Source organism: Aethina tumida, chromosome 1 (assembly GCF_024364675.1).
Source record: "Aethina tumida isolate Nest 87 chromosome 1, icAetTumi1.1, whole genome shotgun sequence".
In the NCBI taxonomy this organism is placed as follows: Eukaryota; Metazoa; Arthropoda; class Insecta; order Coleoptera; family Nitidulidae; genus Aethina; species Aethina tumida.
This window is the reverse complement of record NC_065435.1, coordinates 68,860,037-68,873,196: the sequence shown is the minus strand read 5'-3', so window position 1 is coordinate 68,873,196 and position 13,160 is coordinate 68,860,037. Positions and strand designations below refer to the sequence as shown.

The window sequence follows — 13,160 nt, the reverse complement described above, 5'->3', positions numbered from 1 at the left end:
TCTTTAATATGTTTCTTAATTAGCGTTTTTAAATATTTTAAAAAATTTTTATCCCATTATATTCTAATTTCAAAATCTTAATTAATCAACAAACAAAAAAAACGACTCGCATTCGGCATAATCACGCTAAAACATTAATGGGGTACATGGTACAAAAATAGCGGGCGATCGAAACCACCACTAGGATGGATTTCATGCATATATGCCTTCCTATTTTCGGCACACATTTTGATTAGTTTGTAGGAAATATTCAAATTCACAAATATATCAATATTCGTAGCAACACGCTATCCCGGTTTTAGATACGGCACACATCGGTGACACAATGTTTCCCAAACCAGTTTGCGTTTCATGCCGTTTACGAAACAATAGTGTAAGTGGGTTAGTTTTATTATTGTTTTGCGAGATAAAGGGGTCGACGGCTAAATTTACTGTGCCTTTATCTTATTTGCTTATGCTAATTTGCGTTACATTCAAAACAAACTTTATACTAGATGAAATTGCTAGTTTATGTACTTTTTGGTTATAAAGGAAACTTTTATGTTCGACGAAATATACAAATGCATATTTTATGAGTAGCTTTTTACATAACTGCTTGTACAATTTAATATTATTATTAGTATTTTTTAATTAAATCTTATAATTATATTTTTATTAAATATGAAACACCTAACAAATTGTCATTTACAAAAATGGTGGATGCAAATGGTGAATGCGCCAATACAATCAATACTACATAAAATAACTATTATCATCATACTTTATAAGTATTAAACTTCGTTCATTCAATTCAATTATTTAATACTTTATTTATTTTTTATCCCCATTAATTAATTTTATTTTAAATAATAAATAATAAAACCTAACTAAAAGAAAAACATTTCACATTTTTTTTCTAAAAACGAAAGTTTTCCGTATATTATTATAATATAAAAAGTAAAATATTATACTGGAGTGTAAATTTTAAAATTATTTTTTAATAATATCATTTAATATATTCACTTTTAAAATTCCGTTAAAATCTTAGCAAAACATATTCATATATTGATTACTGCAACTGGGATTTCAATTATCATATATTTACTATAATATTACGACTTTTCGATCAATAAAAATTTATATTTATGTACTATCCATAAAATTTTAATGTCTGCTAACAAATTATTTAATAATTTAAGTGCAAAATATATAAAAATATTTAATATATAAAAATATTTAAAACGTAATTAATTTTAGTGTTAATAAATTTTATAAATAATTCTATTAATTAAAATAATTTTGAAATACATTTTTAAAATTTACTTTATTTGTTAAAATAAATGAAATAAATACTTAGATTGAATATATTTCTTTAAATTAAACTGAAGTAAACTGTAAAAAGTATTTCTTTATCTTTTTAGTTATCCAATGTGAATTTTAAAAAAATCAGTAAACTAGTTCTGTTCACTTTTAGTACTTAAGCAGACTTTTTTAAATTTTAACTTTTCTTTTCTTATCACTAAATTGTCTTTGCATATTCTAATAAACTTGTGTTATAAAATCAAACTAATTATAGAATTTAAATATTCCTCAAAAAAAAAAAAAAAATAGGTAATGTAGATTTACTCCTTTAATATTTATTTCAATTTTAAAATCTATTGAATTATATAAAACAGATAATTGTATATTTAATTTGTTTCTTAATTACAGGTTTCTGATCTCTTTATTTTTTAATTGTTAATAATTTATTTTTAATATTTTTGAAAAATTTTTATTTTATTATTATTATTTTTTAATAACATTTCTTAATTAATATTATCTTTAACCTAAATTGAATCAATATTAATAGATTTATTAAATTTGTATGAATTATAAAATTAAACGTGTGGTCCGTTTTCAAAATATATGGAACAAAGAGGTAGAACCTCTAACTTACATAACAAAAGCATTTCTAAATAAAAATAGTGGAAATAATTCAACTATAATTAAAAAAAAGTTGTTATCTCAAGACAATAAAGAAAAAAAGACTATAAATCAAAGTATAATGAAACGAAACCAGCATTTTCATTTATAATTGTTACCTTTCGTTCCTTCCAAAAAAAAACGTTAGTAAAACTAGAATGACGTTTTTCGAAAATTTCAAAAATAAAAGTCGCCTAGCAAAACCGTATTTTGGCACACGCGTATTCCGGAACGTGCTAAAGCGAGACGGATGCAGGTATTGTCAGATGCATTGGCGTACGCCAGGTACGCCCACCGTGTGTTGACGCGTCGCGACGCTACCGACGCCGACGGGAACTGTCGGCACACTGCGGCCGACGTTCGATAGGGACTGTTTTGACGGGGGGCGGCTGCGCAACGGTCCTCACTCGATTTGCGATCCCGTGATTCGGGGTTTGTTTGCCTTCCATGGGACCGGGCTTGTTTTTCGACGACGCGGTACTTTTCTGTTTTCATTTATTTCGGCCTTTGTTTGCCGATGGACGTATCGGTTTTGTTTGGGCAAACACGCGGAACCAGGACAGATATTGGGGATGACAATGTTGGCAAATGTAAACTGATAAAAGTGATTTTCTTAGATTTATTATCACCTGGAAGAATTTAAAAACTTTTACAAGTATATATATATATAATATAATATAATTTTTTTAAAACTTCTTTTTACACATTTTTAGTTTTCAATATACACATACGTATAAAGCGTCATATTAGAGACCGGAAAAGTTATTTAACTTTTTAAAATAATCTAACTTGCTTCAATATAACTTTTATTCAATAAAATGATCGCCATTATAATCAACAATTTTTTTCAACGTTTTCAAAGCAAATTCTGTGTTTTTGGAACTGAAAATAGTTTAAACCCTCTCTTAAGAATTAATTTTATTATATAAAAAATTCAACAACGGCAAAAATAAATAATGGTCATGGATAGAGTAGAAGTTCCCAATAGACATTTTAAAGTTTCCTTTGAGCTTCTAATGTGACATGTGACAATGCTTTGTTATAAAAAAGCAGAACGCATTTTCTATTGACTAAAGTAGTTTTTCATTTGTAAGCAAACCCATTTCATTGATAATGTGGTTTATAGGTAGATGATTAATATGTGGATTCTCCACTCACTATACAGTTCATTATAGAGCCATCAAAATCTTTCTTGGGTTAAGATTTTTTTAAGTACTATGCCAGTTATGGCCAAGCTCTTTGATAGGCCGAACCATTTTTCAAAATTTGAAATGTTCGCGAGCCTCAATTAAATTCGTACTTAAAAAGTATGCAAAAAAAGTACTAAACATTTTTTTTTACAGAAATTGTATTTATTGAAAACATATAAATAAAAGTACAAAATATGTGTATTGAATTTAAATATTAAAAATTAAACAGATTTATTTTACTTCTCTTGATAATTCTTGAATGAAAAGGGAACTCGGGTACATTTATCGAGAGCCACAAATAATCCTTCAAAGAACCGCATGTTGCCCCCCCCCCTGTACTATGCCATCAGATTTACTAGCTTACTAGCTTTGAAGAGAATTATTGTAACCAATCCATTTTTCGTCATATGTATCAATACATGTAAAGTGAGAATTAATAATTGACCACTAATTTTATTATCTTCACTTAATTTATATGGTATCCATTTGTCAGACTTTTTGATGAAATTAATTACATGAATCTTCTTTCCAATGGATTCATCGTAGTTTAGTGACAAGCCTATTTTCAATTGCAAGATGATTTTTTACGAGATATTGCTTAATTCCTTCGTTGGTATATGTTTTAGAACGTTTTTCACGTTGTTCATACACAAAACCAAAATCGTTGTTGATCTCTTTATTCTTTGCAAAACGACTTGATAGTTTTATTGGACAATATGTCTTTAAACATTCGTCAAAACATGTGGTTCACAAATAATGGTGCTCCATCCCATTTTCGTTTAATGTCATTATTTACAATAAATTTAATATTCTCAAATCAGTTGATGGACAGATCTGGTCCAATAACTTGGTCCCTATTTTCCCCGGATTATACCCCATTGTTTTTTTTTGTAAATATCTGGAGAGGGCTGTTTACGATGCAGAACCAGTGCCTTCGGCCGAGGTCCTCAATCAAAGCATCACTGACGTATTTCAAGCGATAAGAAACTATCCAGGAATTTTAGTACGTATCCGACGTTCTGTGCTAAGAAGTATGGAGCGGTGCATCCCTACATTCCTTATGATTTTAATTAATTGTTTTGTTAATTTAAAAATTTGACTTGTTCCACAAGATTGGTTGTAATCAAAAAATTTAAAGTTAAATTTTTTCATAGTCAAATAAAATGTGGAATTACTCTTTTTAAACAAATTGTTTCGGTCAATAAAAGTGCCTCTAACTCCCCTAAGAATAAATTTACATTATTTTTTAAACAAAACATAAATGAAGTATCTAAAAACAGGTTCACCGAAAATTTCTGACATTGGAATCCATAATTATAGCCACAGTTTCAAATAATTCTAGCGCAACTTGGATTAGCTGTATTTGATGATATATATTTAGAAAAATGTTTTATTTTGGCCTAAAGAACGTTTTTAAAATTTCTAATTACTGTGTGTAATAATAAATATTATTTATTGGTATAATTTACATTTTATTTAAATATTAGAAACATATACCTGTAATATTTTAAAACATTTTCATATATATTTTATCAATTTGACGCTTGTAATTCAATATTAATTATTTAACGCTCAATTTTAATGTTTTATTATTATTATTATTAACAATGTATTTACCTGTGTGTTATGCTAATTTCATTTAGAACACCCACATTATTTCCATATTCTATTATTCCAGATTTTGCTTTTTAATATTAATTTTCTATTAACGTTATTATTTAGAATTCGCATAAAAAACAATAACAAAAGCCGTGTGGTGTAATAATTTATTTTGTCCGCTTTACTTTTTTAATAAAAATGATGAATTGTGTTATAAATTTAGTTTATGAGTTAATTGAAAATGTAATTTGAGTATGATATTAAAGTTTAATAATTAAACTATCCGGTTCGTTGAAATAAAATTTAATAGCTGCAACGCTAACGAACCAAACTTGCAGGTTTCACGATTTGATTAAGTCCTATGAAATTTTATCGAATTCCTATAACACTTTACAACGGGTCAGTTGTTGTACGCAATTACATTTTAATTTATTAAAATTCTTTTCAAAAGTCACTCGTTTTTGATAACATAAAAAAGGTTTTTGTTAAAGTTGACCTTCCCAAAAATAGATGACCTTTTCCATCCAATATAAAACGAGTACATCGGCTTCACGAAACGTTTTTTTTTTACCATTTATGATCCAATCGGGCGGAATGAAAAGCCCTTAAATATGATTTAATATAAGGAACGAGCGGTGCGCTCACATCAGATGCGATAAAATCATGTTATATTGAGCAATTTCCCCGATATAAATGACTTTAATCACGGCGGAGTAAAATTTTACGGCCAAGGAAATCAGACTGTAACAACGTTTCATTTGGTCATTTACTCAGGCTGCCAAGCACATATCTAAAGTCACTACTGTAATGGGAAACTTTTACACCGTACAATCATTCGGATTTTCCAATTTGTCAAATGCAGGGACTATATTGTGTGAGGACTCAAGACGATCCTATATTTTATATCGGTTTTCAAATAATTTCAGTTTAAGTGATTGCAATATATCTTCACTTATCTCTCTAAAATGTAAACAAATAAATATTAAAATAAAAATATTATTAGAAAAATTTAATAAAACTTGGTAAATACTCAAAAAGCTTTTTAATGATTCTTACATTAATTAAATTTACTTATTTATTTAAAGTTAATTAATTGCGAGGTGCTTTAATTAACTCAAATCAAAATATAAATAACTCAAGGAGATTAGTGATATAAACATAAACAATAAACACAATCCACAAAAGTCAAGGATTTTATCAAAAGAAGAATAACTACTTTAAACTGATTTTTATGTAGTCTATATTTAATTAAAAGAGAAGACAATTTATGTATATTATCATCCAAAAATTTACTCCATGGCATACAAAATAACAAATTGATTAGTGTACGATTTGAGATAACAGAGAGTAGAAAATGATTAAAAACTCAAAAATATTGAATGGTGGTCAAAAGTAAAGAATAAATTTTATTTTTCATTTCATTCATTTTATATGAGTGCAAAAAATTAATTTTCTATTAAAATACGTATTATATTAACGAAATACATTAATTATTAACTTCTCGACATCACCTATTCATGAAGTCAAGAAGATGGCAACATATGCTGCTCATTCTTCTTGTATAACTTGGCACAAATGATCTTCGTTGATAATGTTTTTTTGTAGGATCTATAATTCCTGATGCTGTCATAAATATTACTGATTAGAATTGAATTTAAGTGACGATTCTGTGAGTACTATGAAAGAACATTCACTATCTGATTCGAAAACCAATTTTTTACATGTCCGAATCCCGTTTTTGGATCGTTATCTTGTTGAAACTTCCAAACTAGACTATTCTGTAAAGTGCAGTGCATATCCATTTTGTCTTTAATTCGTACTACGAGACTAGTACCAGACTCCAAAAAAATTCCAACACTGTTGGTTTTTGGTACTTAAAATCGTGTCCCGTTTCAACTATTCTTCTAACGTAACCTACCATTTAATCAAACAACTTATACTTCGTTTCATCGCCCCGTAGTACTAAATTCCACATGCGTAGGATCCAGTCTATATGATTCCTGGAAAATTCTATTCGGATTTTACGGTTCCGTTTCAATATATAAGGTTTTTTCACAGCTATGTTTCCAAATACTCTGACTAATTCTTTAATTTTTCATCTACAATCTACAAGTCTTCCAATAACTATTTGTTTTTACCCACCTTTATACACTGAATGTTTAAATGTTTAACGAAATAGTATAGTATAAATATGTAGTGTAAACTTAAATATTATTCTATTTTTTCTTTAGCCGACGTTAAAAAGGTAAACACAAATAATATTGAAATATATTACCTGATAAAAAGGTTAAACTAATCTTCAATAAGCCGAGAGTAACAAAAATAATTAAATTATCAAAATTATTCTAGACTTTTGACCACTTCTGTATGTCCTGCACCGATTCAGTCGGTGACAAGTTCGGAGATCTTGCTGGCCATGGCAACATTAGAATGACAGAATCGCTTCAAAGTAAGAGTAGCGATATGAGGTCGGATTTTATCCTGTTGGAAAATTGGATTTTGAAGGGTCCTAAGGCAAGACAGTAAATGGGGTTTCACAATTCCCTGGATGTATAGCAGGGCGGTCAAATTACCTCTAATGGAAATTAAAGGTGACCGACTAACGTACGCAACAGCACTCCAAACCATAACTTCAGCTGTTCGATGTGCAAACCTTTCTACAAAAAATTGTAGATTTTACCTTTCTCTGTAGTGTATTTTGACCTTACTATGATCATACCATAAGCCGCCATTCTCTAGAACATTCTAATCTTCGATGACGATCTTGTAATGTGAGTGGAAGCCCAAACTTGGGACCATAAGAAAAATATACAACAGATTATATTCTTCGGTAAGGTAAGGTATGAGGTCTTCCTTCTTTTGAAATCCAGTTTGCCAATCACTTCTACGAGTCAGAAGGGGATCTCGTAGGTTTAAAGTTAGTGTTCCTTTGTCGTTTGACGACAATGAATCTCCCTAAACCTCTCACATGTCCTTCACGTCCTTCTTTAGACCACGGTTTCCAAGAGTTGCAGACTCTCGATACCGGTGCTACTACCAAACTTCGACAAACAACCTTTAAAATCTAATTTATATTTTGTCTTCATATAAAAAACATATCAAATTTTATATAAGTTCAAATTTATTAAGTCTTCAAAAGCTTCTTTAATATTATTATATTCTCTATATTGTATTGATTTTTTTAATTATATTAGTCTATTTGTCATTTATTTACGGTAATTAACAGCTAAATGCTTTGTACTTTATAATTCTCAATTCAATAATTCAATTATTCTATATTTTCACTAACTCTTTTTTAAAATAAAATTAATGTTTGTTTCTTATCTACACTAAGTAAGTAAAATAATATGAAGTAACCAGAAATTGATGCAAGTTGTTTATAGAAAAATAGAAGATAGAGAGAATGTAAATTCTAATTGCTACATTTTTATATTTAGGTATATTGTGTCCAGGTCAATTATTTTTGGTTTAGTTAATTACAGTCTCAACTTTTATGAAATATTAAATTACGAGAGAGAAAATTAATTAGCGGGAACGGTTAAAACTGTGGGTCGGGACCAGTGCAGAAACCGATAACTTCCCAAGATAATTTACCATAACCTTGGACAAGTTTATAAGTAAAATCGACCGATAAATTACACCTAACTTTTGGACGGTTCCAAAACATAAATTCGGGTTTCGAGTTTCTCCGGTATTAGTATGCTTTATAAGGTTCCCCCCACTCAGAAAATAAACTGACAAGGGGGCGATTTATGGACAGATAATGCTGCCAATTTTCCCTGCGAGATCGAATGATTTCGCTTAACTGGCTCCGTCGTGCATATTCCAAATTTACCGGTGTACATGTAATAAAGTTGTGTAATGCCTTTAATGGAAATGTGCTTCCAGGATGTTGGCTCTAAATTGAGCAATGGATTTTTTTGCAAGAGGAATAGGCTATGAATATGTAACATGTTAATACCCGTTGCAACATGAAACGTACTTAATGGGATGCTGCTAAAAATAGAATTTGCAAAAAACAATGACCTTTTGTGGGAAATTGCTAAAACATCCGGGTGGAAGAGACGACTCGTCACTAATTTAAGAGAAATTAAATCGCTTTGTTCCCATTACAATGGGTACATTGGCTGGGGTTGGAGCTACGACGAATTTGAAAAGGAAATGGAGGCGCGAGAATAAAGGCTGGTCGGAAAACTATGAACAAAACATCTGATGGCGGAATAGCATAAAGGATTTTACTAGGCGATGATGTTGCCGCGACACAGACGTATGTCCTCAATTTTACTAGTTTTTGTCATGTCGTCGTTCGCTCGTCTCTCAAGATTAAATCGACCGAGTTATTCATGTCGTACATTTATTCACGACACTTACAAAAGGTTTTCATTTTTATTTGATTGTTTTACTGCGCGTCCTTATTTGAGAACAACATTATTTCGTTTTAGAACTGATCAATTTATCAATCGGTAAATCTGTCTTGGTAATTATCTTTGAGAAATTGCATTTACAACTCATATTACCATAATGATTGACCACCAGGACAGTCTCTTATATACTGCGTATCGAAATTAACGCATAATTTTATAAATGGACTATCATTATGAAAATAATTTATACTTTATTTTTTCTTGTAAAAACAAATTATTAAACATTTTAAATGAAAATGTTGATTTTATTTAAACAATTTATTCAAAAATCTTTAAAATAATTTAAACCTAAAATAATACAAAATTCTTCCTCCTTCCAGCTTTAATTACATTAATTAATCTCTCATGTTAAAAATCATAAAAAAGTAATTTAAATTGTTTAGAGGGTTTGAAAGTTGTCGATTTTTGGAAGACCAAAACATTGTAGCGATTTCGACCCTTTGAAAGTACTGTTGCCTCACCATGCGGTCTTGCATTACCTTGCATTAACATAAAATTATATCCAACAAATGGTTCAAATAGCAGATAGCCATTCTCTGTCCACATTTACATTTATGCCACCTCAAACCATTAGAGAGTCGCCTTCATAACTCATTGAATCAACAATATTATATTGTGTGTATCTTTCTGCTAGCCTTCAGTATATCCTACTTGGTTTTTTTTTGAGAAAAGGACTTACCCATTCAATCTTCGTTATTCCACGCAATATGTTAGTGTTCAAAATTCTTTGTCTCCGCTGCTTCTTGGTGAACAAGAGACATGTAGCTGCCCTCCTTCTTCTACAAGGCTGCTTTTAATTGTGACTTGATTTATTTTAAAGTTATAGCGCCCCACAAATTCGATTTGCAAAGAAGTATGTACTGGTTTCAAACCTTTCAAAAGTTAAAGCTTTCGTGACCACTGTTTGAATAATTAAAATTAACGTCGACCTACAAACCTGAACAAATATAGATATTCTTGTTGTGTTGTTGTCCACTTCGGTAAACCGTCTCAGAACTCTCAGATTGTTGTTTAGATGAGCCAGCTGAGCTTGAGCGTTGTCTTATTCGTAAAGAGTAATGACTCTTACAAGTCAATATAGTCAGTTTCAAATAAATTACGATCTTGTATTAATTAATTTCATACGAAATACCTGTGACATTGAGAGAACATGAAAACAAATCACACTGAATTAAAATTGAAACAAAACAATTTTTTTTAAGTTTAATTTTTATTTAGTAAAAAAACCACCACGTCAAGGGCATTTCATATATTAATAAATTCTTTCGTGTTATTACTAGTTGACGGCATATCGTAAAAAAAGGATGCAGTCTTAAAAACCTTTCCTCAACTGAATCCATCAGACAGACACACGTTCAAATAGTTAATGAAACTGAAGAATCGGTAATGTTCGGAAACTTTGTTTGTGTCGTTATTTGAAGATATCTGATTGGCTAGAGGCACGCTTCATCACCCCTACAATTGAAATAAAGCACGACTTTAAAGCGCGAATGTTGGAACCAAATAGAAATATTCAAGATTTACTTAAGGTGAAGCACTGCCTCATCTGAGTAGCCGCCACTGCCAAGAATAACAATACATTTATCTGTGACTTTGAAACATTTTCCAAAACATTTTTCCATTTTACTTTTTCAGATGTCAGTTTATGTTTTGTTTTTTTTTCTTTTTTTTTGTTATTAAATGCCAAATCAAAACTATAGAGAACATGTTCTATCGCACCTATATTTATTTATACTAAAAGTCTTTTGTATGAGTTGTGTGAGATCTCGCATTGTACTGATGGACAATCATCCCAATTCGGTACTTGATTTCCTTAATTTTTTTAGAGACCTAGTGCATACAAACGGTTACATATAATTTAAAATGCACCGTCCAACGTTATCCCATTAGAAGATATGGTAGAATTAGCATATGTCCTGTTTTCTTGATACAACACGCAACCATTTACTTTGAAATGTTTCGTGAGTGAACAAGTTTTGTTACATTCGGCTCATCCTGAAAGGGCCACACAGTTCAATGTTGTTTATTTAATGCTTACCATATATGCACTTACTAAGAGTTATGTTTTAAAATAACTCAGTCACTACGAACCTGTTGCTGAGCATTTAACAAATTATGTGTGATACTACGCGAACAAATTTTTTTGTCAGTCTTACAATTTTAGTCCAGATAAAGCTTCAAAGTTCTCAGTAACAAAAACTACCAGGACTACAGTTGAATTCAATTGTAGTTTTTGGTGTTATTATAAATACATTTTTTGGCTAACAATAAGATGAAATTTTAACGTGACTGTCAACAGTACAAATAGATAGTGTGTGAAACATGAACCAAAACAAAATTATAGTTCTTGTGTATATTACGTGTAACTTCAATGTCCAAGTTTACACACATGTGTGCCAGAATTACAATTAAATTACACAGAAACAATGGTCGGTTTGCGTTGGCCAATAAAACCGCTAATGACCATATAATTTGATAAGCATCAAGGTTGGACACACCTAATGTTCCCGAAATAGTGAGTTCGACCTCTCCGTACATTGAGGGGTTTAGTGTGTCGCACGCTACAAAATCGACTCCCGGACCTTTGGTGGCGTCGCGACGGCTAAGTCCATGGCCAATGAACCCACGAATCCATGCAACTCGCTGACTACCTGCAACTTCACAACTCACGTTTCACCACGCTGCGGTTCTTATTGATTATTGGCAACTATTGCTAAGACGGCATTTCAAACGGACTGGATATTACGTCGAATAATCTATGCAGTTTGGGCGCTCCGGCTATATTGCACCTTACTTAGGGCGGCGTTGCGCCCGAAGTGAATTTCAAATTCTTGGCAACTCTACGAATCGCCTCCAAATAACAGAAAAACCAAAATTAGAAAATAATCTTCTAATCAAATAACTGTTATTAAATAGTCGCTCTCCAGTCAGCTATTAATCATCCACGATACAATCGTTCGCCCCTCAAGTCGCACAGTACGAATTAGTATTAGTGGGTCGGTTGTGCAAACCGACTTCTCGACGTTCGATCGATGCTCCCCCAACGACGTCACATAAAGGGGGGCGGTGACGTCACGTCAATGGAGGTGAACGTCACCGCGGCGGGTGGGGTTCAGAATCCGTACTTGGGATATCGCACCGTTCTCCACAGGGATGGAACGATCAAACGGGGGATTATCCGCGCACACCGTTCCAATGGGGCGTTACGGAGGAGTTTTATCACTTTGCGTTGTTAAATAAGTGATTGAAACTTTCAACGGACACCGGCAGATCAATAATTAAATAAAAAATTATCTAAAATTCAGCGGAATAAATTACAATTTCGTTTAATTACTTCAATCTTCGTAAGGGGAAAATTCTTTAGTCAAGAAAATATATTTATTTATTTATTTATTTATACATACAAGTGAATTTCTGCATTATTTAAATGGGTAAACTAGTATCTTATTCTTGTTGATATTAGAAACAAAACTTGAAAATGGCTGGTGAGTACTAAGAAATTAATATTACGGGATAAATATATGTTATATTATTCATGTAAGGTAAATTACAAAAATAATACAAACAAAAAACTTTAAAGTTGTTTAATCAAAAAAGTAATTTATGAATTATATTTTAAATGATAATTAATTATAAAAAAACTTTCATTAAAAACAAACCTCATATTATATATATATTCTCTTTTTTCTGCGTCCTTTCTTTTTAATTTGTTGTTGAAATTAAATATTTATTTTTTTGTAAATAATTATTTATGGTGTCATAGGTAGGCAACAAATTTACTAGGTAATGTGACGTGGGTTGACTACCTAATGCATTGTACTCACAAATTAACAATCATTCATTTTATTTTAAATAAATTATTAAAAAAACTTTTATTAGATGAAACTAAAATGTGGTCTGTTATTTACAGTTACGTATAAAACTGTAGTATTAACGATTGTTAATTTTGAGCAAAATTTTCAAAAGTGAGACTTAGCATGCGTGACACCGACAAGTATTCAACACA

General features: G+C 30.7%; 1 protein-coding gene across 1 annotated transcript in view; it reads right to left on the bottom strand.

Annotated features, from left to right (window-relative positions):
• Positions 1 to 2,247, bottom strand: part of LOC109599697 (uncharacterized) — a 46,283-nt gene extending 44,036 nt beyond the window's left edge. The window contains exon 1 of the mRNA XM_020015720.2: positions 2,061 to 2,247. The gene's annotated coding sequence lies outside the window, so the exon portion shown is untranslated. The remainder of the gene's footprint in view (positions 1 to 2,060) is intronic.
• Between the last annotated feature and the right edge of the window lie 10,913 nt (positions 2,248 to 13,160).